Genomic DNA, 26,960 nt, shown 5'->3' with positions numbered 1-26,960 from the left:
AATTTTTTAAAAGAACGATTCAAAAGGCACAGATGCACCAATGAGCAATGGTAATTCAGTATGGTCTTTTGGGTGGGCTAGCCTGAGCCGATGGACCTTAAGTCTGCATTAATGGTCGATTGATTTGTGCTTTTGCCAAACCAGGTTGGAAAGAAGTTTCAAATTCTGTCTCTAAAGTGACTCACCATGTATTTTCTGAAAATTCAAATTTAGTTGTAGCTGTTTCCAGTTCCTCACAGAAAGTACTGGTGGCCAAACCTAATGCCTAAAAAAGTTTGAACTTCTTAGCCTGAAATTTGGCATTTACAACTCATATACTGATCCTGGTCTATCACGTCAGCCTCAACATTTATTGTGTCCCTTCACAAATCCCTCCAACCCTATAAAATAGTTCTCTCAACCAAACAGTGAATTCATTAATTTTCTGAATCTGCAATGAATTGTGCTCTTTTAGTTGTGTAACAAGAGTACTTTCCCTCACGTTCTAGTTTGAGTTTTCTTTGTTCACTCTAATAAAATTCTTTCTTTTTCTAAACTCCTTTAGTCCCTGCTGTGTATTTCTTTAATTTTCAACCTTAAAAAATAATGTTAATTCTCCTTTATGCAACTCTTCTGTCTCCATATGTGATATATTAAAATTAGGACTGTAATTCCTATACTGTAACTCTTATATTAGACAAGGAAGAAAGTAACTGGCTTAGCAAGCATTATAATCGAGGCCTTTTCTGGCTAAATGAAGAAAAGACAACAAGCTTGGGGCCTTGACCTTTTACTATCAGTTCTTACTCTTTTGGGGGTTTCTTTCACCACTAAACCTTCAGGTATGTTTTCCTAAGTAATTAGAGAGGTACTGGGAAGTTGTTCCTTGTTTTCCTATGTTTTATGATGTTTGTTTGCACACTGAGTTGGAAACCAAGGTGAACACATCCTTACTAGACTGGATCAATCTTTTTGGTCTTGCCAAACTTACAACTTCTAATACCTAATATCTCTCTATTATCATTTTTAATTATGAGTATGGAGTATAGAAGATTCATACATCAATATGAAAGTCAAGTTCTACTAAATGATTTTATTCATACTGAAAGTTTTTCTAGTGTTTTGTGTTTTACAATTGAAGAGTGTGCCACACAATTAAGGTTAATTCTAAGCCCAGGTAGGAACACCTGGAGAGAGCTATGAGTTACTCTTAGAAAATGAATCACAGTGGACTCTAGTGCCTATTTAAATAGCTCAGATTTGGTTTTCTAATATACTTCTTTCTATGTTCCTGAAGTTTTAGTTGTTTCTCCTCAAGGAAGAAGGACATGCTGGGGTGGCTTGGGAAGGAAGGAAAAAGAGGTAGTATTTGGAGAATAAGCATGTGAAAAGAGGGAAGAATGTGAAGCAGGAGTCTGAAAATAAGAATTATGTGTCCCTTTTCTTGATGACCTGTGCATTCTCTAGACCATAGGTGCGAAACATTCTCTTGTAGACTGAAGTGAAGTTTCCCTCATCTGCATGTGTGTTTTGCTTAGTTCTCATAGCATTGTTCTGCATAGTGTTTTGAAAATCTTGATGTCAATTCTAACATTGCAAAATTGAGAAATTTTACACAAAAATCTAAGTTGTGGCTTCTTTGGGAAAATTTCTTAATTCCTATATAGAAACAATATGCTTGATTCAGGTAGTATTTTTCTCATTAGCCAGGGCAAGAGCCCCCAGGTTTGGATAGGTCCTACCTAGCATGAGCCCACTTCCTTCCTTTACACAGCTGAATTGGCCCTGAGACACTAAGTTCCTCACCCATCTACCCCAGACTCAAATTAATGATAAGGGACTAAAACTCAGATGTTCTAGAACTGGGCCTTGAGTACTATAAATAGAAAGGTTTTTTCTTGTTACATTGATGAATAATATTACAAATTTTAAAAATCCTGTTAGATATTAGCTAAATGAACATGAAATTTAGAAATGTCCATGTTACTAAGTTGTAAAATGTATGAGTTTTTTTCTGCTTTTTGTAAAAATACTAGTTGAAAAATGTCTAAACACAACTATTTAACAATGTAATTCATCAAAAGTTTGGGTTGATTTAACAAATAGAATCAGCATTCATTTTTATCAATTTGGGAAGTAATCTAATGTATTTAGTAGTTTAATTCCAAATATATGTCAATGCTTTGAAAGCCAAATTTACCACTTATTTGTGCTTTTCAAGGCGTAGCTCTTAAATATTTCCCCTAATTTCATAAAAGGGATAATAAAAATTTCTAGTAAATTGTTCTTGAAAAAGGAACTATTCCCTGCAAAATAGCCCATGTGAGTTTAAGGGGGCAGTTTTTCTTCTCTTTGCTTCTTAGATCAGCCCTGCTGAAAGCAGAGAGAACGTGTAATAAATGACCTTAAATAATTCACTTTTTGTAAAATGCAAAGTCTTTAAAGTTTCCTTCAAAAATTAGTAAGGTTGTTTAGAGTGACGGAGTCTACCAGTTTATTTCACATAGGCCGTTAGAAAGCTTCCAAAGAGTAATGCCTCTTAGGCATCACACAGAAGCACAGGAAGAGGCAGTTTTAACTTTATGAAAACAATGTAACTTTGAAAAAACTTGGTTGTAGGCAGATTATGTAGTTTTATGGGAAATTCTTTCACATTTGTAGACCTAAACTTTCTCCAGAATACCTTTGGTGTATTTTTAAGATCTCTTTAAAAGGTGTGAGTAGTTTGTCGATACTTTAGATAAAGGGCTTTCAGTAGATACTGCTTGGTGTAGGGAATCTGTATTATAAATTAGTTTTTTTCTGTTTATTCCAATGAGATTATTTTCCATTAATAAGAGCTTCATTTTCATTTAGTCCTGCTATCTAAATTTATGTAAGACTCTAACCTTTAGTGTTTGGTGGCTTCATCCCAGACAAAAGGAAATACAATGCCACAAATTGATATTATTTATTTATTTATTTATTTTAGGGTAAAGGAGAAGAGCTGTAGAAAATCCATTGCAAATTAATTGGTCATAGTTAGAAAAGTCAAAGAGAGGCTGGTGATTTCTCAAGGTGAATGCACTGCTAATAGAAATTATCCACTGTTCTCTTGGCTTGGTTTTATCTCTCTGAGTTGTTATTCCCTGAGTGAATGCCTTTGGAGACACTCTATTCTTAAACCAATGATATGGATAGAGTTCTTTAAAAGCAGTCTATTTTAGCCATTGTTGTCATTGCAGTTAACGATCAGGGAGTGACATTTCATGGGTCGATATTAACTTACATGAAATTGTTTCTTAATGGAAATATGACATGTTCTCTGTGTCCTTAGAAATCGTAAAATTTATGAAATCTCTCATGAGCTAGAAAAGTAGAGATTGTTTAAAGTTGACATTTTCTTTCTGTTTCTCTGAAGCTATATGGTGGAATTGCAGCATCTTTAGGGAATTAAGCTTTAAAATAGACTACTTCTACATAGTAGTGAAATCTAGCTTATTTCATATTATCCCAGAAACACTGACATTAAAGGGATTATAAAAATTGTCTTGTTCAAGTATCACTGCAGGCTTGTATCTTCTCCATATCACATCTGACAAGGTAGTCTTACTTCTTCTTGAACTCACCCTGGTGATGAGAAAGCTTTCTGCCCTGAGGCATCCTCTTTCATTCATGCATATCTATAACTGTTACAAAAGCCTTCTCTGTAAAGTGTTGAAATCTGTTTTTTTGTGTTTCAGTTCTTTTGTCCTCGTGATTCCCTCCAAACAAGTTGTATGTGCATGAATATACAGCATTTCAGAAGTCTGAAGACAGTTAACAAATTCTTCTTAAGCCCCTCTTTTCATGGCTAAGCATCCTCCACATTTCCTTCAACTGCTCCAAAACTGATACAGCTTCAAGTTCATTAATTTGTTCATTCTTCTTCAGATGTTCCTGATTTTTCAATATTCCTCTTAAATTGTGATTCCAGAATTTTACATAGATTCTAAGGGTGGTCTCATTTATATAGAATATCATGAGATTTTTCACTGTATCATTGGAGATTTTCTATGTCCGTTTGTGCAATTTAACATTGGCCTTATTGGATGGTCTCATCACATTGCTGACTGATTGTGTTTCCTGTTAAACTATAAACCCCTGATCTTTTACAGGAGGTACTACTAATCTTTACCTACTGGACCTGTATTTGTATAATTTTTAAAAATCCAAGTCCAGGTTCTTACTGATATCTTACATATTAGTTTTAAAATTTCTATTTAAGAAATATTTATGTTGTTAGACTTCAACCATTATTCATTATTTTGAAACTTTATTGTATTGTCAAACATAATGACTTTCTTTACAAGCTTTATGAATCCACTAAATAAGCTATTAAATCATTATGAACATTTTCAATAAGATAAAGTAAAATGATCTGAGGATATTCAAGACCTCTTTAGTATATTTCATTGCTGTTTCTCTGCAAGATCCATTCCAACTTCCCCTTGACTTGTACCAGCTATGAGGTTGGGAGGGCTTGATTCATCATCTTCTTTAGGCTTTAGCCCTGATTTGTTGAAGCTAGTTGGCATAATTTAACTATGTCACAGTTCTTGGTTCATGGATAGCTCAATCAGAGAATAGATATTCTTTGATTGGATAGAATGTTAGGTTGAGGAAAAAGAAGTCTCTTTCTCTTGCTCTGGATGATATGATGTGCAGATATGAGGCCTGGAACTGCTTATAGCTACTTTGCTAACATGAGGGATGCCAGCCTAAGGATGAAGCTGAAACACATAGTTGACAAGACATCTTATAAATGAAATGAAAATTCTAGTCTGGTAATGTCTAAGGCTTTATCTATCTCTAAACTTTTTAATTAAATGAGTAACTATACTCAGAGAGTAAGGAAATTAATGCTAGCTACCTTAAGATACCATGAAATATGAGTAGCTTAACACAACGAAAGGCTATATTTTATCCACATAAGGTCTGATGTGAGTTGTCATAGGTTGTCCTTTCTGTAGTCACTCAAGGAACCAGACTTCTTCCATCTTATGCTGCCACCATCTCAACTTGTGGCAGGGAAAGAGAGAGAGTGAGAGGAAGAATTTGACTTTTAACTGCTTTGGCCTGGAAATAAAATATTTTGCTTCTACTCTTAATTCATTAGCCTGAACTAGTTACATGGTCCCAAATCAAATGCCAGGGAGGCTAGGAATTGTAGAGATTATTTTGAATATTAGGTGAGCATTAATGGCCTCTGCAACCCAACATCCTCTCTTTAAGGAACGTAGGTTTTCACAAAAGACTGAAGGAGCCACTGATCATAAGCTCTGTCTGCTTTCCATCTGCAACCATCCCAGAGACATGGATGTATAATGGACTAGCTACTGGCTTAGAGTAGTGCGAAAACACACAAATTATAATAATAAATTCTTCCAAGACACTATCTCTTCCTTTCATTTTGAAAGTCAAGACTAAACGTTTATAACTGGATTCCTGGTCACATCTCCCACTTTCCCTGGTGGCTGAAAGATAAGAAATTTCTGTTCCTGCAGTTCACTATCTCATCTGTAAGTTTTTACCATACTCTAGTATGTAATCTTTTTAGGCCTGGAGACTTGAAATCATTTAGAGAAGCTAAATGCTATCTTATCATCTCTTTACATATCCTGAGGTTCAATTGCTTTTACCCATATTATTCAGCCTTCTCTAGGCTAAAAATTATTCTTCTGGTCAGAGAATATGGAAGTAAAATAGAATTTTCCAAATCCCATTTTGTGTCACTTGTTCAATTTATAAAATCTTGCCAGACATATTACAGGTAAATTCTCTTTGTTCTTGCTCTGGATATAAATGTAACTTAAAAATGTTTTATTTTCCTTATGCAGTTTATTCACAAACCTCAATTCATTCTCAGTTTTCTGGCACTGTTCTCACAGGCTCATGTTTCTTTCATATTTGTGCTTGGTTATATGCCTCTGTACCCCTTTTCTACATATAAATTTAAAACTTAAAACCATCCAAATGATCTTTATGGAGCCACTAGGAATCTTCAGATCCTCTCCTTGATAAGTGTTCTTGTAATTTCATAGGTGGAAATTCAATTTCAAGTGATTTCCAAACTCTGAACTTTCCAATTTTAGAGTCTGAAACTACATGACCATTTATATCTTTCACTTACTTTCTTTGACATTTTCCTGTTTGAAGTTTAGGGTAGCTTTTCCCCCGGATCATCATGGTCACCATGTGTTTGGAATATCCTTGGTGCTTAATAAGTGATTTTTGAATGAATGCATTTGAATTAAGCAAGGATATGATTCCTTTTTCATGAGAATCCTATCTCATCTTTTTTTTTTTTAAACTGAATCTTTCCATCAGTCTTTAGACAATGTTGATGATTCAGTCTAACTGATATCTTTTTTTTTTAATGGGAATTTCAATTTCAATTTTTTTTTTAATAACTTCTGACAAGCTTTCTATTCATGGAGATTAAAATTTTTACGTAAAGTTTGCTAAACTCTTTTGAATGAGTGTAACACCCAGCGTCAAAGTTATAGTTTTAATATCCATATAGACAGTTATTACTCTACAGATAATTATATGTAATCTTGTGTTCTTATCAACAGGCTTTATCAGTCATCAGAGAAGTAGGTCAAGAGAACACAAATGTAATTCCATTATCATTACTAAGGGCAGACAAGCTTTGATATCTCTTTCATATCTGTTTCCCTAGGACTTTATGAAACAAGCTAGTCTATATTCACTATTTCATAACTTTTAAAAAGTTTTACTCAATCTTATTGAAGTTCTTAAATATTGCTTCCGAATAAAGGGAAAAATATATGCTAACTTTAAACGTAAGTTGTTAGCGTTGATATTAGCATCAATAAAAGAAGCAGACATTTATGAATCATAATCAAAGAACTGTTATTTTACAATAGAAGATTTTTTTAACTTTGGAGACCACAGTTCACCTAATCTAGCCCTTCCATAGATTTCTCTACAAAACCCAAGGTAGATAGTTATTATGACTGTTTGACTATTTCCAGGAATGAAAATCCTTTCTTTGGTAATTCCTTTTCTAATCAGTCACATTATAATTTCTCTTTATTACTTTCCTACATTATCTTCTGTTTCTTGAATTCTGAGTCTTCTTTAATGGTTTATGTCATTGCTGGGCAGGAACATAACCTTAGGATCTTCCTTATGGAGCATATAAGGCAGACTTTCAGAATTGTTGATATTTATGAGGAAAAATTGAAAAGTGAATGAGAGCTATTATAATTATGCTGGTACAGTAAGTACAAAATTAAGATAATGCTGAGCAAATCTGTATTAGTTATTCTTTTGTTGGAAAAAAATTTTAATTTTATTTCCAAACTTTCATGATAGCTTGACTTGGAATAGAATTTTAAATTGGAAATAATTTATCCCTCAAACTTCAAAGGCATTATAGTTTGGCTTCAGGAGTTTCAAGTAAGAAGTCTGAGAACAGTCAGATTTTTATCACCTCCCCTTTGCCTCCCTACTAGAAGCATTTAGAATATTCCTTTAATCTTTGGTTCAGTATACAGTATCAATGTATAAAAAACTTTTGAAATCTTATATATTTTTAACACTCACAAATTGGAATTTAAGAATTCCATGTACATCAGCATCAGGAAATGTGAAACCACTGGGGATAAATCTAACGAAAACTGCAAAACCCTGCTGAGAAACATTAAAAAAGATCTAGAGAGATAAACTATGTTCCTGGGTCAGAAGACTCAATAGGGTTAAAATGTCAATTCTCCCCAAATTTATCTATAGATTCAACTAAATCCCAGTAAAATCCAAGCAGACTATTTTCTTTTTGGGTAGAAATTGATAAACTGATTCTAAAATTTATATGAAGATGCAAAGGACCTAGAATGGCCAACAACTTTGAAAAAGGGTAAAGTTTGACAACTAATACTACCTGATTTTAAGATATTATAAGATTTATAAAGCTACAGTAATGTTTTGATTGGTATTGGCATGAAAATAGATGTATAGGTCAGTGGAAAAGAATAGAGCTGAGAAATAGACTCACTCATATATTGACAATTAAATTTTTACAAAGTTGCAAAGGTAATTCTGTTGAGAAAGGATAGCCTTTTCAAGGAATGGTGTTGCAACAACTGAAAACACATATGCAAAACAATGAATTTCAACCATCTCACACAATTTAACTCAAAATGGATCATCAACCTAGATTGAAAACCTAAAACTGTAAATCTTCTAGGTGACAACATAAGGGAAAAACCTTTGTGACTCTGTGTTGCAACATCAATAGCATGATCCATAAAAAAAAAATTAATAAGTTAAACTTCATCAAAATTAAAAATTTCTGTTCTTTGAAAGACTGTTAAAAGAATGAAAATACAAGCCAATGACTGGGAGAAAATATTTGCCAATCACATATCTGATAAAGGAATGATTGCCAGAATATATTAGGAACTCAAATCTGAATAATAAGATGACAAAAATCCAATTTAAAAGTGGCAAAAGAGACTCTCCTCGCCATCCGGGTTGGTGCTCGCCCTCGCTGTCCTGTCCCTGGCCCCACGGAAAAGACGGAGCTGATCCAGAAGGCCAAGCTGGCCGAGCAGGCCAAACGCTACGACGACATGGCCACCTGCATGAAAGCCGTGACGGAGCAGGGCGCGGAGCTGTCCAACGAGGATGCAACCTGCTCTCGGTGGCCTACAAGAACGTGGTGGGGGCCACAGGTCCGCCTGGAGGGTCATCTCGAGCACTGAGCAGAAGACCAACACCTCCGACAAGAAGTTGCAGCTGATTAAGGACTATCGGGAGAAAGTGGAGTCCGAACTGAGGTCCATCTGCACCACGGTCCTGGAATTGTTGGATAAGTATATTTAATAGCCAATGCAACTAATCCAGAGAGTAAGGTCTTCTATCTGAAGATGACGGGAGATTGATTCCGGTACCTTGCTGAAGTTGCTTGTGGTGATGATCAGAAACAAATGATAGATAATTCCCAAGGAGCTTACCAAGAGGCTATTGATATAAGCAAGAAAGAGATGCAACCCACACACCCAATCCGCCTGGGGCTGGCTCCTAACTTTTCTGTATTTTACTATGAGATCCTTAATAACCCAGAACTTGCCTGCACACTGGCTAAAATGGCTTTTGATGAGGCCATTGCAGAACTTGATACACTGAATGAAGACTCAAACAAAGACAGCACCCTCATCATGCAGTTGCTTAGAGACAACCTAACATTACGGACATCAGACAGTGCAGGAGAAGAATGTGATGTGGCAGAAGGGGCAGAAAACTAAGTGCATACAGGGTGTCACCCTCCTTCCCCTCAAGAAACCTTTTTACTCATCTCCATTCCTTATTCCATTTGGATTTCCTATAGCAAAGAAACCCATTCATGTGTATGGAATCAACTGTTTATAGTCTTTTCACACTGCAGCTTTGGGAAAACTCCATTCCTTGATTTGTGTTTGTCTTGGCCTTCCTAGTGTGCAGTTACTGCTGTAGAAAAGTATTAATAGCTTCATTTTATATAAACACAAGTAACTTCCAAACACTTACGTAGAGAACTAAAAATCTATCTGGTATTTCAGTAACCTGAACCAGTTCTGCACGTGACTGTATTTTGTATTACTGTGAAGATATGAAAATGTAGTTAATTACAATTTAAAGAGTGTTCTACATAACTTCTTGATTTCTACATTCCCTGCCTTACTCTTCTTCGGGGATTTTCTTTCAGTAAGCAACTTTTCCATCCTCTTAATATATTCCTTTTTGGTAGGAATCCAGAAGTATTAGATTGTATGGAAAAATATTTGACATTTTGAGGCTGGGGGTCACAAATTAAAATGCCTCCTGTATCATATATGATGGAGGTCTTGTGTATCTGTGACAACAGGGAGTTTCCTCATTCACTCTTCATTTGCTGCTGTTTAAGTTGACAACTTCCCTTCCCAATAAAAATTCACTTACATCTCCTGCCTTTGTAGTTCTGGTATTCACTTTACTATGTAATAGAAGTAGCATGTTGCTGCCAAAATACAAGCATTGCTTTTGGCAAATGAAAGTGCATGTCATTTCTTAATACACTAGAAAGGGGAAATAAAGTATACAAGTACAAGTCTAAAACTTTAGTACTTTTCTATGCAGATTTGTACACATGTGAGAGGGTGTACAGTTTGTCTAGTGATTGTTATTTAGAGAGTTGGACCACTATTGTGTGTTGCTCTGATAATCATTGACTGTAGTCCCAAAAAAGCCTTGTGAAAATGTTATGCCCTATGTAACAGCAGAGTAACATAAAATAAAATTACATTTTATAAACCAAAAAAAAAAAAAAAGTGGCAAAAGATTTGAACAAGTTCTTGCAAAAAAGAAAACATATGGATAGCAAATAAGCACAAAAAAGATTCTCAACTTTATTAGGGAAATGCAAATTAAAATTACAATGTGATACCACTGTAAACCTGTAAGAATGTCTAACTAAAAAGACTGACCATACCAAGTGTTGATGAGGATATGAATAAACTGGAAGTCTCATACACTGCTGGTGAGAATGTTAAATTGTACAACAATTTTGGAAAATGTCTGACAGACAGTTTCTTAAAAAGTTTATCATTCACCTACCATGAGATCTAGGCATTTTGCTCTGCATTCCACACATAGTAATGAAAGCATAGTCCACACCAAGACTTATACACAGGTGTTTATAACAACTTTATTTCTAATGTTCAAAAACTGGGAACAAACCAAATAGCCATCAACAGGTTAATGACTAAACAAACATAACGGAACACTCTTCTTCAATCAGAAGAAATGAATTACTGATACCTGTTACAAAAAGAGTGATTCTGAAAATAGCTATCCTTAGTGAATGAAATCAGGCTAAAATCAGTACATAATGTTAAATTCCGTTTACATAGCATTCTGGAAGATGCAAACTAATCTCTAGTGACAGCAGAATAATAGTTGGGCATGGGGCAGTACAATGAGGACAGGAGTGAACGGGGTGGGAAAGAGGTGTGATAAAGGGCATAAGAAAACTTTTGGGAGTGATGAATATAGTCAATATCTTGATTGTTTCACAGGTACATACACATGCCAAATCTTATTAAATGTGCACTTTAAATATGTGCAGTTTATTTTACTTTAATTATATTTCAGTAAAGCTGTTAAAACTAATAAGATAATGTGGTAATGTAGTGTTATTAATACAACAAATAGCAATAGCTTTCTTTGATACTGGAAATAAAGATCTATAATAGAGATTGGAGACAAATGTCATTTACCCTAGTACCAAACCATTGAATCTTTAAGAATAACTTTGCCAAGAAAGCTACGGAACTCAAGGAAAACAGATTTTAAATTTAATAGACAGATATAAAATAAGATATGGCAAAAGGAAATACAGTCATGTTCTTAGATGAGAAGACAATGTATATGAGTTACATTTTCTTTGACTAATATTTTAGAATTCAAACACTGTTTGAGGAGATATAGATCAAATAAAATAACCTCAAGGTGTTCTGTAAGACTGTGTGGTTTAGATTAGCCAAAAATTTTATTACCAATAAATATATTGAGTTGGGATTTACTTATCAGATTTCAGAACATACTACAAAGTTACTGCAATCAAATCTACATATTATTAGTATAGGAATAAATCAGTAGAACTGGTCTGTAAAGACAGTCTGTAAATAGATTCTGGTATACATGATAATTTATGTGTGTCTAAGATGAAATATAAATCCAGTGAGAAAGAATAGTTTATTTAATGTGAAAACAGCTAGAAGAAAATTAGGTTGGATTTCTCTCTCTTACAACATACAAAATATTGTATTTCTAACTCTTATAATACACAAATTTCAGAATCTGTGCCATCTATAACTTGAAAAAGTCAGATGTGGTGGTTCCCATAATTTCCCTGCTTATTTTATCTTTCTAGTACATGTAAAAACCAAATAGATTAGGTAGATTACATTAATCTAAGCAAGTGATAGCTTTAATGACTGCTACCTGGAATAATCTGGATACTATCAGATTCTCTGGGTCATAAATTCCACTGTGAGTACAACCACCCTTTGGCTAATAGAAATTTTATAATTGAGATTGAACCAGCCTAGATCCAGAAGGCACAAGAAAATTACTTGAATAAGTAGTCCAGATTCCCATGGTATTTACTACCCTTGCACTTCAACTCCTACCTTTAGCTTCATGGATCATTCCCCACTACTAACTGAAAGAGTGGTAAAGTGCTTAGATCTGAATCCTAAAATACCAGCACAAGATGATACAATGGGCCCATAAATACAGTAGCCATTGTGGAAGGCATAGAGGCAATGCATGGACTCTATAGCATATTCTCCCTTTACCAGGGTTTATTAGCTACTGCTTCTTTCTGAATGACTATTCGGTCGGCTGCAGAGATTGATATGGCACCAATCCTTGAGAAAACCAGCTAGCTACTGATCACAGAGTGATAACATTGGGCCCCTTCTGTCTTGGATGAGATAGCAGGGTTTTTTTAAAATTACAATCAATATTTACTCTAGATATGGGCTGGTTCTTCTTATCTACAATGTGTCCACCCCCACCACCATCTGAGTGCTTGTAGAATGTCTGATTTATAAACACGTTATCCCAAAGGATGTTGCTTTAGACCCAGGTCCATTTGATGGTAAAGGAGGCACAAAAATAAAAAGCATAATGATAGGATCCACTGGTCTTCTGCATGCAACTGACCTACTAGGATGATGGAATGTACTGCTAAAGGCTTAGCCAAAGCACTGGCTTAGGGACAATACCCTGTAGGGGTAAGGCGCTGTTCCCTAGGAGGTCATTATGTAATCAACTAACAGTTTATTTTCTGTTGGGGCATCCCCTAAAGCTAAAATGTACAGTTCCAGACACTACGTGTTGGAAATAGGATTAGTTCCTATCAACATCTATTGAGGATTATGGTTTTCAGGGAGGTAACACTCAGTCAGCCAGAGGACAAAGAATTTCACTGAATTGGATGTTGTGAGTAGGAACAAACTGCTTTCAGCTCCTCCTCCTGACAGTGGACCAGCAAACAAACACAGGAGCTCCTGTAATATCAGAAGTAATGATAATTGCCATGAAGTATTCGGGTTGATGTCACACAATGGGAGCAGAAAGGAGTAAGTCTGGGGACCATCCAGGGGTTTCACTAGGATATCTCTTGTGATTCTATGAACTGCGTTACTAGTAAATGGCCAGTTGTATCACCTATGGCCTGTCAAGGGTAAGACAACAAAAGACTCAGAATCTCTGGGGAGGAAGACTGGAAATCTCCATTTCAATTGACTTTTAAAGTACAAAAACTTGCTATCTTGAGACTTTATACAAGGCATATACTTGTTTTATATGTATTGACTTTATTAACATTCCTTTGCTTCCTTCTGTTCCCATTCCTACTCTTATGACACCTTAAGTATATGTTTACATTTCTTTTTTTTTAATAAATTTATTTATTTATGTGTTTTTATTTTTTTTGGCTGTGTTGGGTCTTTGTTGCTGTGCGGGGGCTTTCTCTAGTTGTGGCGAGCGGGGGCCACTCCTCATTGTGGTGTGCAGGCCTCTCACTGCCGTGGCTTCTCTTGTTGTGGAGCATGGGCTCCAGGCACGCAGGCCTCAGCAGACGTAGCATGTGGGCTCAGTAGCTGTGACTCAAGGGCTCCAGAGTGCAGGCCCAGCAGCTGTGGTGCATGGGCTCAGCAGCTCCATGGCATGTGGGATCCTCCCGGGCTAGGAATTGAACCTGCGTCCCTGGCATTGGCAGGTGGACTCAACCACTGCACCACCAGGGAAGCCCTACATTTCTTAATAATAGTGATTTTTTTAACTTTTAATTTAAAATCACCTGAGGCGGTTTTATTTTTTTTCTTTCTATCAAAGGCATGGTAAGTTTAACTTTTATTCCTAAATTCACCAGGTCAGGATCATTAAACAGTAAAAGTATATTCTTTTTATATATTTTAATTTCTTTAAAATATTTTCTACACATTTTCCTAAGAAATGGGTCCTTTATACTGTTGCTGTGTATTTCTTATCATCTCTATTTAGAAGCTCCAGAAGTAAAAATGTTCTATAGTTAAGTGAACGAATCCTTTTCTCCTCAACATCCATTCCTTCTAAATAAGAATAATAACCATAGAACATTATGGAGGAAGCCTTGTGAAATCTTACAAATAATTTGGAAACATATCTTTTTTTTTAACACCTTTATTAGAGTATAATTGCTTTACAATGGTGTGTTAGTTTCTGCATTATAACAAAGTGAATCAGCTATACATATACATATATCCCCATATCTCTTCCCTCTTGTGTCTCACTCCCACCCTCCCTATCCCACCCCTCTAGGTGGTCACAAAGCACTGAGCTGATCTCCCTGTGCTATGTGGCTGCTTCCCACTAGCTATCTATTTTACATTTGGTAGTGTATATATGTCCATGCCACTCTCTCACTTCGTCCCAGCTTACCCTTCCCCCTCCCCGTGTCCTCAAGTCCATTCTCTATGTCTGCATCTTTATTCCTGTCCTGCCCCTAGGTTCTTCAGAACCATTTTTTTCTTTTTTTCTAGATTCCATATATATGTGTTAGCATATGGTATTTGTTTTTCTCTTTCTGACTTACTTCATTCTGTATGACACTCTAGGTCCATCCACCTCACTACAAATAACTCAATTTCATTTCTTTTTATGGCTGAGTAATATTCCATTGTATATATGTGCCACATCTTCTTTATCCATTCATCTGTTGATGGACACTTAGGTTGCTTCCATGTCCTGGCTATTGTAAATAGAGCTGCAATGAACATTGTGGTACACGACTCTTTTTGAATTATGGTTTTCTCAGGGTATATGCCCAGTAGTGGGATTGCTAGGTCATATGGTAGTTCTATTTTTAGTTTTTTAAGGAACCTCCATACTGTTCTCCATAGTGGCTGTATCAATTTACATTCCCACCAACAGTGCAACAGGGTTCCCTTTTCTCCACACCCTCTCCAGCATTTATTGTTTGTAGATTTATTGATGATGGCCATTCTGACTGGTGTGAGGTGATACCTCATTGTAGTTTTGATTTGCATTTCTCTAGTAATTAGTGATGTTGAGCACTTTTTCATGTGTTTGTTGCCCATCTGTATGTCTTCTTTGGAGAAATGTCTATTTAGGTCTTCTGCCCAGTTTTGGATTGGGTTGTTTGTTTTTTTGATATTGAGCTGCATGAGCTCTTTGTATATTTTGGAGATTAACCCTTTGTCAGTTGCTTCATTTACAAGTATTTTCTCCCATTCTGAGTGTTGTCTTTTCATCTTATTTATGGTTTCCTTTGCTGTGCAAAAGCTTTCAAGTTTCATTAGGTCCCATTTGTTTATATATTTTTTTATTTCCGTTACTCTAGGAGGTGGGTCATAAAGGATCTTGCTGTGATTTATGTCATAGAGTGTTCTGCCTATGTTTTCCTCTAAGAGTTTTATAGTGTCTGGCCTTACATTTAGGTCTTTGATCCATTCTGAGTATATTTTTTTATACAGTGTTAAGAAGTGTGCTAATTTCATTCTTTTACATGTAGCTGTCCAGTTTTCCTAGCACCACTTATTCAACAGGCTGTCTTTTCTCCATTGTATATTCTTGCCTCCTTTATCAAAGATAAGGTGACCATATGTGCGTGGGTTTATCTCTGGGCTTTCTATCCTGTTCCATTGATCTATATTTCTGTTTTTGTGCCAGTACCATACTGTCTTGATTACTGTAACTTTGTAGTATAGTCTGAAGTCAGGGAGCCTGATTCCTCCAGCTCCGTTTTTCTTTCTCAAGATTGCTTTGGCTATTTGGGGTCTTTTGTGTTTCCATACAAATTGTGAAATTTTTTGTTCTACTTCTGTGAAAAATGCCATTGGTAGTTTGATGGGAACATATCTTTATATTTGTTGAACATAGAGATATACAGAAGACTTATATGAGAAAGAAGAAAAGGTATTATATCTACTTTCATAGCCATCAAATTCACAGCTGGTTCTGTTTACTAAGCATCTAAAAAATGAGTGACAGTTTCAAGGATGGCCTAGATCCATTTTTACAAATTTTAGAATTTATGAACATGGATTCATAGTAATATATTGGGAGATTTTCAAAAAACTGTTTCTAATAATCACTAATGTGTTTTACATTGTACAATGTAGCCATTTACTACATTGTATCCATATGCAAGTTGTCTATGCAATTTAAAATATAAAGAATACTTTTCTTAAAATTGTTATTTATTTATTTATTTATTTATTTATGGCTGTGTTGGGTCTTCATTTCTGTGCGAGGGCTTTCTGTAGTTGCAGCAAGTGGGGCCCACTCTTCATCATGGTGCATGGGCCTCTCACTATCATGGCCTCTCTTGTTGCGGAGCACAGGCTCCAGATGTGCAGGCTCAGTAATTGTGGCTCACGGGCCTAGTTGCTCCGCGGCATGTGGGATCTTCCCAGACCAGGGCTCGAACCCGTGTCCCCTGCATTGGCAGGCAGATTCTCAACCACTGCGCCACCAGGGAAGCCCAAGAATACTTTATTATTCAGGGAGGACATACTTTACGGGTGCAGAAAAAAATACATAAGAATTCCAAGTTAATAATTTCAGTAGTTCTATTGTATTTTCAGTTTATTCCCTGCATCTGACCAACCAAATAAAATCTTAGGATTTAAATCCTTATAGCATTTTATTCTAGTCCCTGGAAACAAAATGATCTGAGGTCTTGTTTTCACCATGTAGCCACCACTGTGAACTTCATGTTCTACATTAAATGGCCTAAGGATATTACTTACACTGTTATGAATAATCTGATACAATTAAAAAATTTTTTTTGGCTGCACAGTATGTGGGATCTTAGTTCCCTGACCAGGGATTGAACCCATGCCCCCTGCAGTGGGAGCACGGAGTCTTAACCACTGGACCACCAGGGAGGTCCCAGATATAAATTTCTGATGCATGTATCAGTTTGATGACTTTCAGAAGAACCACATTCTAAAACTAAACCACTTATTAAAGCCTTTAGGTCCAGTTTTTTTTTTTAAATAAATTTATTTATTTTATTTATTTATTTTTGGCTGTGTTGGGTCTTTGTTGCTGTGCGCGGGCTTTCTCTAGTTGCAGCAAGCGGTGGCTACTCTTTGCTGCGGTGCATGGGCTTCTCATTGCAATGGCTTCTCTTGTTGCAGAACACAGCTCTAGGCATGTGGGCTTCAGTAGTTGTGGCGCACAGGCTCAGTAGTTGTGGCTTGCAGACTGTAGAGCACAGGCTCAGTAGTTGTGGTGCACGGGCTTAGTTGCTCCACGGCATGTGGGATCTTCCTGGACCAGGGCTTGAATCCGTGTCCCCTGCATTGGCAGGTGATTCTTAACCACTGCGCCACCAGGGAAGCCCTAGGTCCAGTTTTTGGTGATAAAAATGTGTTAAATAAAAATATTTTCTTAGGGAAATTTGTAGGACCTGATGCTAGTCAGTGAAGAACTGTTAGGAATCTGATTAGATGACTTTGAAATCTGAGATGTTCCCAAGAATATACTTTCATTCAAATTCTAATCACAGAGTTAGACCAATCAAATTCAATACCATTTTTTAGCTGCAAATTTATTAAACACTTTTACAAGTTCTCATTCATTTTCCCACTTATTATTTTAAATTTATTTATTTTGAGTGGTAGTTACGATTTTCTAAAAGTACAATGCTGGATAACAGTCAGAGTTCCAAAGTGTGCTCCCGTGCAGGTGAAAGGGCCAGGGAAATCACATACAGATGATCTCTAACATTGCAGGTAAAGATTATCTACTGCTTTATTTACAAGTCCTAGCGATTTGTGTTGGACTCTTGGACTAGAGAATACTTTGGCTGTTCTCATCTGAGGGAGAACAGAGCCTGGACATAATAATTGAGAGTTAAGTGCTGCCTGTGTACCTGTGAATGCATGTACTTGAGGGAGTTATGAGTTTAGCTGTTTGTGGGGCTGGAGATTTACCTCAGAGCAGGCATCCAATCAGTCTTTACTAGGTTCTAGGAGGTTCAAAGGCAGGAACAGACTTTGTATAGCCTCTCTAATGGGTATTCCTGCCTCAAACAATTGCATGTCCTATACTATATGCACATTCAAGCCAAATAATTTTTATAAATGAATGAAGGAATTCTAACTTCCATGTAGCAGAGAGTAAGAATATTCTTTTTGTTCTTTATTTAAGAGTATGTTGAAAGTGAATTTAAAAAGGCACAATGACAGCTTCCCCCTATGCTCAACTTGTGCTTTTTTATGAAACAAAGAGAGGACTTCTCTGTTGGATTCCTAAGTAAAAAGGAAATATTTTTTTTTTAAATTTGTGTATGGACAGACATATTCCTCTTTAATGGTCTTGATAATATTTCTTAGTATTTTTTTACTTTTAGTTGGTTAAATAATATGTTTTCTAATCATAATAAATGAATGCAGACTTTTGATCAATGTTGTTGTGACCTCTGACAGAGAGGTCTTTGAGTCTTTTAATAATCAGAGAAAGAATCTAAGCTACTTAATTATACATTTATTAATTATAGGAGATAAATGCTAAGATGGACTGAAGTTGGCATAGGCTTTGGTAAAACTTGGGTCATTTAAGTCACCAGATAATTGGGCTGTCCTAATTGTAGGCCCTTGAAATGATCCTGAGCTCAAGAGCCTTGGTATGACCCTGCAACTGGCCCTAAGTAATCATTTACCTGGATCCATTAAGTAGCAAGACTCAGAATGTTAAGGTGGGCTTATTCAGACCATGAATTCCTGCTTCTGTATGATAATGATCCATGGCCTATTCAGTAACTTAACATTTAAGACAGGTTTCTAGCATTTCTAAAAAGGGCAGAAATAATTATTGATCACTATGCTCCTATATGATCAAGAATGCAGTTCAGTATATTGTTGCACTGATCTAAATTTAAGCAAGTGTTGGCAATTGCTCCCTTCAAATCAAGGAAACTGAAAACAATTATAATGGGAAATTTAGCTGAGTCACAGAGTGACTATAATTGACAGCAGATTTTTTAAAAGAAATTATTTCATTTTTTTCATGGTGCTCATTTTCTCTATATTTTTAGAAACATTTGCTTTTTGTTTTATTTAAGAATAGCAGTATGAGTCTTTTTTCTTACACACTAATTCCTTTTAAATTATTAATCTTTTCATGATTCCAGTAATCTTTCTCATTTATCTTTTACTAGACCACTTTTTCATTAACTTTCTGACTTTTTTCTAGATTCCGTTCCAGCAGATCCATGCGAGGTTATTCTCCTTTCCCATAATGTGGAGAGCCACTTCCATACAGGAAGGTTTGCCTTTCCACTGCTTTTGAGGCCCATTTCTGAGGGGGATTGTAGAGCACTAGTCGTATACTTCCATCTGGTTCTAGTTTACTGTAGATCCATCCATGAATAAGGCCCACACCTTTTCCTCTTTTATTAACTTGTCATAGGGAACTTTCCATGAGACCACAAATGTGGGCTGAGAGAGAGAGGAAGTGAAACAGTAGGAACAGGTGCCATGGATCTTAGTTATGTGCTTGTGCAGTTCACGTATGTCTTCAGGGCCTCATAGAGCTTTGCTTTGTATATCTTACATTTACTTTATAAGGGAATGCTGCCTGTTGACCTCCAATGCTAAGGTTTGTTGGATTATTGTCATAATGGGCAGTTTGGTTCATGTGATCATTAGGTATCTCATGTTCAGTCATTTAGTCTGTACAAGGGTCCAGCTACAAGCCTGGAGCTACTTTTCTAATGTGGAATATTTGCCAAAAGAGGAGGACATGGTCTTACCCTAGGGATTTTTCTGATTTTCTTTCTGGGGTTACCAGAAACATCATACAGCATCTGTATGCCAAAGACAATTCCAGAACCATTTGAACTACTGAGTCATTATGCCTAGTAGAAGCACAATTATATTACAACCTAAATCTGATAAAGTGAAATTTCTCTCTCCAGATCACACTGAAAACAGGCACATTAGGTGCCTGGTGTCTGGGTACAAGCAGCTCACGCAAATACAGGATATTTTGCCTCTAAAATCCTTACACACCCATGAAACATTGTGCTTATTCTTTTTTTAAAAAAAATATATATTTGTTTGTTTGTTTATTTATTTATTTTTGGCTGTGTTGGATCTTCGTTGCTGCGCGCGGGCTTTCTCTAGTTGTGGCGAGTGGAGGCTACTCTTCGCTGTGGTGCGTGACCTTCTCATTGCGGTGGCTTCTCTTATCGCGGAGCACGGGCTCTAGGCGTGTGGGCTTCAGCAGTTGTGGCATGCGGGCTCAGTAGCTGTTGCTCACGGACTCTAGAGTGCAGACTCAGTAGTTGTGGTGCACAGGCTTAGTTGCTCCACAGCATGTGAGATCTTCCTGGACCATGGCTCAAACCCATGTCCCCTGCACTGGCAGGCGGCTTCTTAACCACTGCGCCACCAGGGAAGTCCCATGTGCTTATTCTTTTGAAGCTGGTCATACCTTTTACTTTAGAAATAGTATTCTGACAGATCCAAGCTACTAGACTTCTGGAAACTACACCAACAAGGCAGATTCATGAGCATTTGTAGTTTATCCCATACCTTCTGGCACAAATTTGTCTTAATAAGTTATCTAGAGTGCTAGCTAATTAGTGAACTAAAAACTCTCTATATATTATGAAAGGAAGCTAAAGAGTTGACAAAGCCCTGTAGCAAGACAGTAACGTTACCTATTTTTCTCTGACATGAAAATGCAAACCATTTATGATTTTGCATACTAACTTTATTCAAAAATTAATTATTTACTACATAGCAAGTGCTAAAATCTTTGTTGAGTTGTGCCTATAGAGATAGCTGATCTAGAACCGTAGCTGCAATGGGCATCAGTACTTGATTAAGTTTTTGATGGTCTACTGTTATTCTCCATGACCCATCAAGTATTTGCACTGACCAGACAGGCTAGTTCATTGGTGCTGTGCTAGGAATGACAACCCTTGTGTATCTCAAGTCCTTGATGGTAGCACTAATCTCTGTAATTCCCCTAGGGATGGTAGTTTGGTTTGCTATTTTAAGGAAGAGAAGAGATACAGGGTTCTCTTTGGTTTTTCCTACAAAAATAGCCTTTATTCCATATACTAGGGAAAAATATGAGAATTCTTCTTGTTAATTAAATATATTCTATTTTTACTACATGTTCTGAAACTGCTGCTAGGACAACTCAAGATTTACTCTGACTAGTAAAATATGACAGTATTTTGGGTCTCTGAGGATAAGCATGAGTTCAGAGCCAGTAACTGAAAAATTCTGAATTATGGATATTTCCCTTTCTAAAATCATTCTGGAAAATGGTAATGGGTCCATTTGAGGAACCTGATGCAGGTTTACTTTTCAAACTGAACAGCCTCAAAATTTTTCATGGGGAAAGGTCTGACTTGAACTGACTTTGGTGTAATAACTAAGCTGTGAATCTCCAAATGGCAATTTGGGTCAGATTTTTCTCAGCAAGTCTAGAATTTATCATCCTATATATGTCAAGAAGCGTTTAAGTAGACTTCTAGGAATCAATTTATTTCATATCTGAGGCTATGAGTAATTAGCAATAGATTCCCATGGATCAAAACACTATTGTAGCCATTTTCTCCCTATGGCTTCTGTGTAATGGTGCTCACATTTTCTACCACTCTAGAATCCCATTCTTACCACTGAGGTCACAGAGCCAATTTTCATTGTAGCATCTCACACTGGCATCTGTGACCTAAAGAGTATAAACACCAGAGAGATCAAGAATGCTCATGCCTCCCTCATGAAAGCATTTCTTAATGTCCTGTTGAGGGAATGTCCTCCCAGATATCCCAGGAGGATGTGGCTAGGCAATTGCTGAGAAGATTCCACTTAATAGATTCATTCCAACAAGTCTATTTCCTTAAGAATTAAGACTTTCCTTTAGAGTGTAACAAGGAAGTTTTTTGCCTTTCAATTTCATTAACTATAGCTCTTTGTTGAGAGAAGACTTAGATTAGCCAGCCTAGTAGAATATTATTGTCATGCACAGGTGCTCAAGCCTACACAACAAATTCTGATACGAATGTGAAAGGGTCCATGCCATTGATTAGAACCTAGTGAATCTTAAATTTTGTGTGTGGTCTAACACATGTAGAACCAAGTACTACACAGATCCAAAAATTTAAATTTGTGAAAGATTTTAACTTGCTTGGTATATACACTGTTCTCCTCCTAGGATAGGCCTTGTACCTCACTGTCTGGACAGTGCTGGGGTATAAGTCTTGTTGTAGATCTGAAAGGAAGGGGAGGTAGAGAAAATAGTTCTAAAAAATTTTATTATCTTGTGAAGCTAATTGTCCCAGGTGCAAGCAGGAGTTGAGGATGGACTGATTTTTTCAGATGGAGGAAGGCTTGTGGGGAAGTTAAAGTTTCAAGATCTCATCCATACCTGTTTAATTGTCCCCACTCCACATTTCAGGGTCCTGCTCTTTCCCCACTAGTGGAGGAGCTGGGCATTTAATTGGTGCAGAAACTCCAACCCTTACTATAAATTCCTATGCATGGTCCTCAGCCATGTGTGCCTTGTGACTAGAGGAAATAAAAGTCTTCATGAAAGCTGTCACAGGCACATTTTGTTTTTTCATATATATTCTTAGCTTTACATTCATAGTTTCAAATTTCTCTTTGCCTTATGTTAATTCTCTAGGGGCATTAGAAGAAACCAGGTGAACATCTGAACTTTAAAATCACTGTTTTTGTCACAGCATAGTGTCAAAGCAGTCAATCTCACAATGCCATTTCCTCCAACTGTATTTTTTCCAGTGTTACTAGCGGTAATAATTTGAGTAATTATGATGCCACAGCATGCCACAGGTTACTTGTATCCTACTTTTCCCTGGAATAGAGGTTATCTGTGAGCTCCTGGAATATATGACCAACCAAATCCCATAGTCCCATTTTAAGGGTAAGTTTCTTAGGACACTCCTGATATCAATGGCTGCATCAGAAAATAGCGCATTCATAGTAGGATGATTTGAAGATGGTTTATTTGTAAAGTGCCAAATTAAAAAGAAATGGCTGGAGTCTTGGAAAAACACAAAGACTGGTGCAAAATCCCAGAACCTTGCTAACAGAAGCAAATGTTACTCTCCCTAGGTATAATGGTGATGTGGGGTAGGAGAGGTTTTCAGAACCAAAAGGAATTGTGTAGAATAGGCCATTTTGAGTGCAGTACAGTAGTGCCATCTTTTCAAGGGGGACAGCCAGGCTGAAGTGACTTCAAAGGAAGGGAATCAGGGTCAAAACCTTGACCATGTTCTCATCTCTTTCTCCAAAATTCTCCGGGCCTCCCCAGCTGGAAGAGCACAGGAGATCTGATGATATATTTCAACATGTCAGTGTCCTGGAGCGTGGCATAAGATGGAACAGAGTGGAGAATGGATCTGGAAGGGCAAATGGAGTTGCTAAGCACACCTTTTTCGTTGATTATTTTCCTGAAATTCTGATTATAGCCAGGCATTTCATTCTTTTCTGATTGAGCATATCCACAATTTATTAGAAGGCTAATGGGAAAATATCCAAATATCCGCAGAATCTTATCACACACACAAGAAAGCTGTTAGTACATGCTCTTCACAGTCACTCTGTATTTGATATAGTAATTATATAATTCAGAAAAATACCATGAATAAGAGATTCAGTCCTGAGGACTGTATTTGGGTTTATATGGCTTACATTTACCAATTGATTCATCTTTGCCAGTATAAACATGAAATTCAAATATTAAGATGCTATGATTCAGTCTTGTAAGTGAAGACTGCATCTCTGTTATAGTCTGTAAGTACTTTCCTGAGATTAAAGGGTAAGTTGATCTTTATAGTCATCCTTTATTTCTTCTTTGAAAATATCACTGTAGACTGAGATCATATATTTCAGTAAAGTTACACATTTAAATTTGATATGAAATATACTGATGTGATATTAAATTAAACTTACTGTCTACAAGCAATTCATTTTATTTTGACCTTAATTATCACCGTAACTTCCGAACAGAAGCAATATTTTAAAATACTAATCAACAATTTCTTATTGATTGATTGGAGAAAAAAGTGGATAAAGTAAATAACCGAGAGTAATCATACTCTTTTCATAGGTAGACTATAAAAATTCAGATTCATTTCAAGTTTTAAAACTCTGGTTAATTATTCTACCAGAAAACCAGAGAAATAAGAAAGGTATAATAGTGATGACAGAATTTGAATGAGTCCAGACTTATTATAAAATTCTTGAAAAGGCAGAAATTACAGATTAGATAGTGTGTTCTAACAATATTATAAATTGTTCAAAGAGTAAAACTTTAATAAAAGTGACTCAGGCTTTCATTTAATTTTGTTATTGCAATCATTCATATTCATTAATTCACCAAAAATATATTGCATCTCTAAAAGTTAGAGACTAACTGGTTTCTGGAGATTTTATAACAATAAAAAAGTACTTCCTTTCTAAAAACTTGATATTTAATTTTTAAAAATTCAACACATTATAAGGGAGCAAAAATTCCCACCCCAAAATGTCTTTTTGGCATGCAGATTATTTTGAGCTGAAAACAGTCAAGGCCCAAATGATTCAGGAGGAAACTGTGGCCTTCCAGAACTGCCTAAAGAATGTAGACAGAGGACCTGTTCCAGGAAAAGAGCTATCACCATAGACAACTATAGTATAAACTAGGTGTGTAGACAGGGAGGAACCTAGCAAGGGCTATTTGTTAAAATTCCTCTCTTTGTACCATTGTTTCTGTATGGCCAGCCTAGCAAACATTTGTTTACCAAACATTTGCTTTTCCATCTCCATGTCAATTGCCTTCCTCCCCTTTGAAGTCCCAAACCACTACTCCCCAGCATCCTCTTTTGTCTTTAGCTGCAGTATGTAAGGTAAAGATTGCAGTCATTTTGGTGAGTTGCTCAGTTTTCCTGGGTCTCTTCCATATACACGTGTTATTAAACTTTTGTCTTATTTTTCTCCTGTTAATCTATCTCATGTCGATTTAATTCTTAGACCAGCCAGAAGAACCTAGAAGTGTAGAGGAAAATTTCTTCCTCCCCAACAACGTGAGTTTATTAAATCTACGTTGTATTCAAGAAAGTTGCTTTGTGCTTTCAGAATATTTTTAAGCATACTTTATTTGCAGTGCTTGTTGTAATAATTTGTTTGCACTTCCTTTAGAAGATGATGATTGATTAAGGAGTTGAAGGACTGAACTTTATTTTTTGCACTCTATGTTTTTAGTGTGTACTAATGCAATGCTGAGCTCAGAGACTACAACCTCTCGGTCTTCCTTCAATAGATGAATCAGTTACAGTTGTATAGTCAGATAGCAGCCCTACTAAACTTTGAAAATGAAAAAAAGAAAACAAATAAATATATATTAGTAATCATCAATAAGAAAAAAAAATGTTTTAGATTTGACTAAATCTACCCATACCACCTTACACTAAAACAAAATAAACAAATAAAAATAAATACAGAAAGGAAACTAGAAGCTAAAAGCCTCACAATTTCAGGATAGTCAAATTACTGTTCCTTACCAGAAGTTCAGTTCTTTGAGAGCTGTAAATACAAATGCTTTGCCAATGATTTTGGAAAGACAGTTATCAAAATGCAATCAGTGGCTTGGATATAATTCAATTGTGCAAAGCATTTGTCATCATAAGGGCAGAATACTCAGTTCTTTGTAAAGAACAGTGTTAAAATATAGCTTTTAAATATAGTTGATTATTTGAAAGAAACAGTGAGTACTCTGTAACCATATCAACAAAGTACCATTTTTATGTGAAACCTGAAAAGCAAATTAGATTCGCATTTCTGGATATTTTATGATACTGGTGTCTTTTTTTTAGTGGGTTTTAATCATACTTTATGAATCTACAAAATAATTTTTAACTGATTTATTTAATTTTGACCAGCATTCTTTTAAGCACCCATTTTGTGTACAATACTGGGGACACAAAAGTAATATGAAAATGCTCTCTTCTCTCAGGAAACTTATCATATGAGAAAGAATGAATGATATAGATTCTATAGTCCTCTGTATTGTAGCACTATAATGGTTGATACTTTAAGTAACAGTACACCATTCTATCTCTCCTTAAGGTCAGCCACTTTTGTGTGATGTAGTACGTGGTGAGAGCTTGGGCATAAAAGAATCACTTAACTTCTTGCTGCTAATTAAGCAACTCTCCAGTTGCTTAATTAGAATCAACATTGTATGTAGTACTATAATTGTATATAAGGCATTTAGTTGGTCTAGTATTAGTAGTGATAAAGGAAGAATGACAGATAAGAAATGCATTTCCACAACTAGAATGTGTCTGTTTTACTGAAGAAAAAATTGTTGATCTGATCTTTATGGGTGGGGTTCCAATGTAATCAACCTGCCATCAAGTAACTATATGGCTTTTCCAGCTCTACAATTTTAGGAACTCTAAAGGGGTTACATTGTTGATAGCTGCTAAGGAAGACTCTTGCACTAAGTGTTAATGATTGATTGGTTTAATGAGGGCAAGCCCACTGTGCAGACCCATGCATAGACCTCCACTATTGCTAGGGATGCTTTTCCATGAGCTCATTGAGCAGGCACTCTAGTGACTGAGAAAGTATGTTGATGAACATGCACAAAGTGGTTTATCTTTCCATTTTATTATTAAGTTCCTTTTAGAAAATGGCAACCTATTGAATGTGAACACAACCATATGATCTAAATATATTTTTTTAATGGGCTTATTTTGAGAGGTCCACACACATTCTCCTTTTCCAGGCTACCATGTCAACAGTCTTCTAATATCCTTTCTTAAAAATGCCTGAGGGCTTCCCTGGTGGCACAGTGGTTGAGAATCTGCCTGCCAATGCAGGGGACACAGGTTCGAGCCCTGGTCTGGGAAGATCCCACATGCCGCAGAG

The 26,960-nt window shown here is 36.2% G+C and overlaps 1 pseudogene across 1 annotated transcript; it reads left to right on the top strand.

Annotated features, from left to right (window-relative positions):
• The first annotated feature begins 508 nt into the window (after window positions 1-508).
• Window positions 509-14,307, top strand: LOC309660076 (14-3-3 protein theta pseudogene; annotated as a pseudogene). Its single transcript has one exon. The product of its transcript is annotated as a 14-3-3 protein theta pseudogene (transcript).
• Window positions 14,308-26,960: the final 12,653 nt, after the last annotated feature.

The sequence above is a fragment of the Balaenoptera physalus genome, assembly GCF_965194825.1.
Source record: "Balaenoptera physalus genome assembly, chromosome: 4".
Taxonomy (NCBI): Eukaryota; Metazoa; Chordata; class Mammalia; order Artiodactyla; family Balaenopteridae; genus Balaenoptera; species Balaenoptera physalus.
The sequence above is the reverse complement of the archived record's forward strand: the minus strand, read 5'-3'. Positions and strand labels throughout refer to the sequence as shown.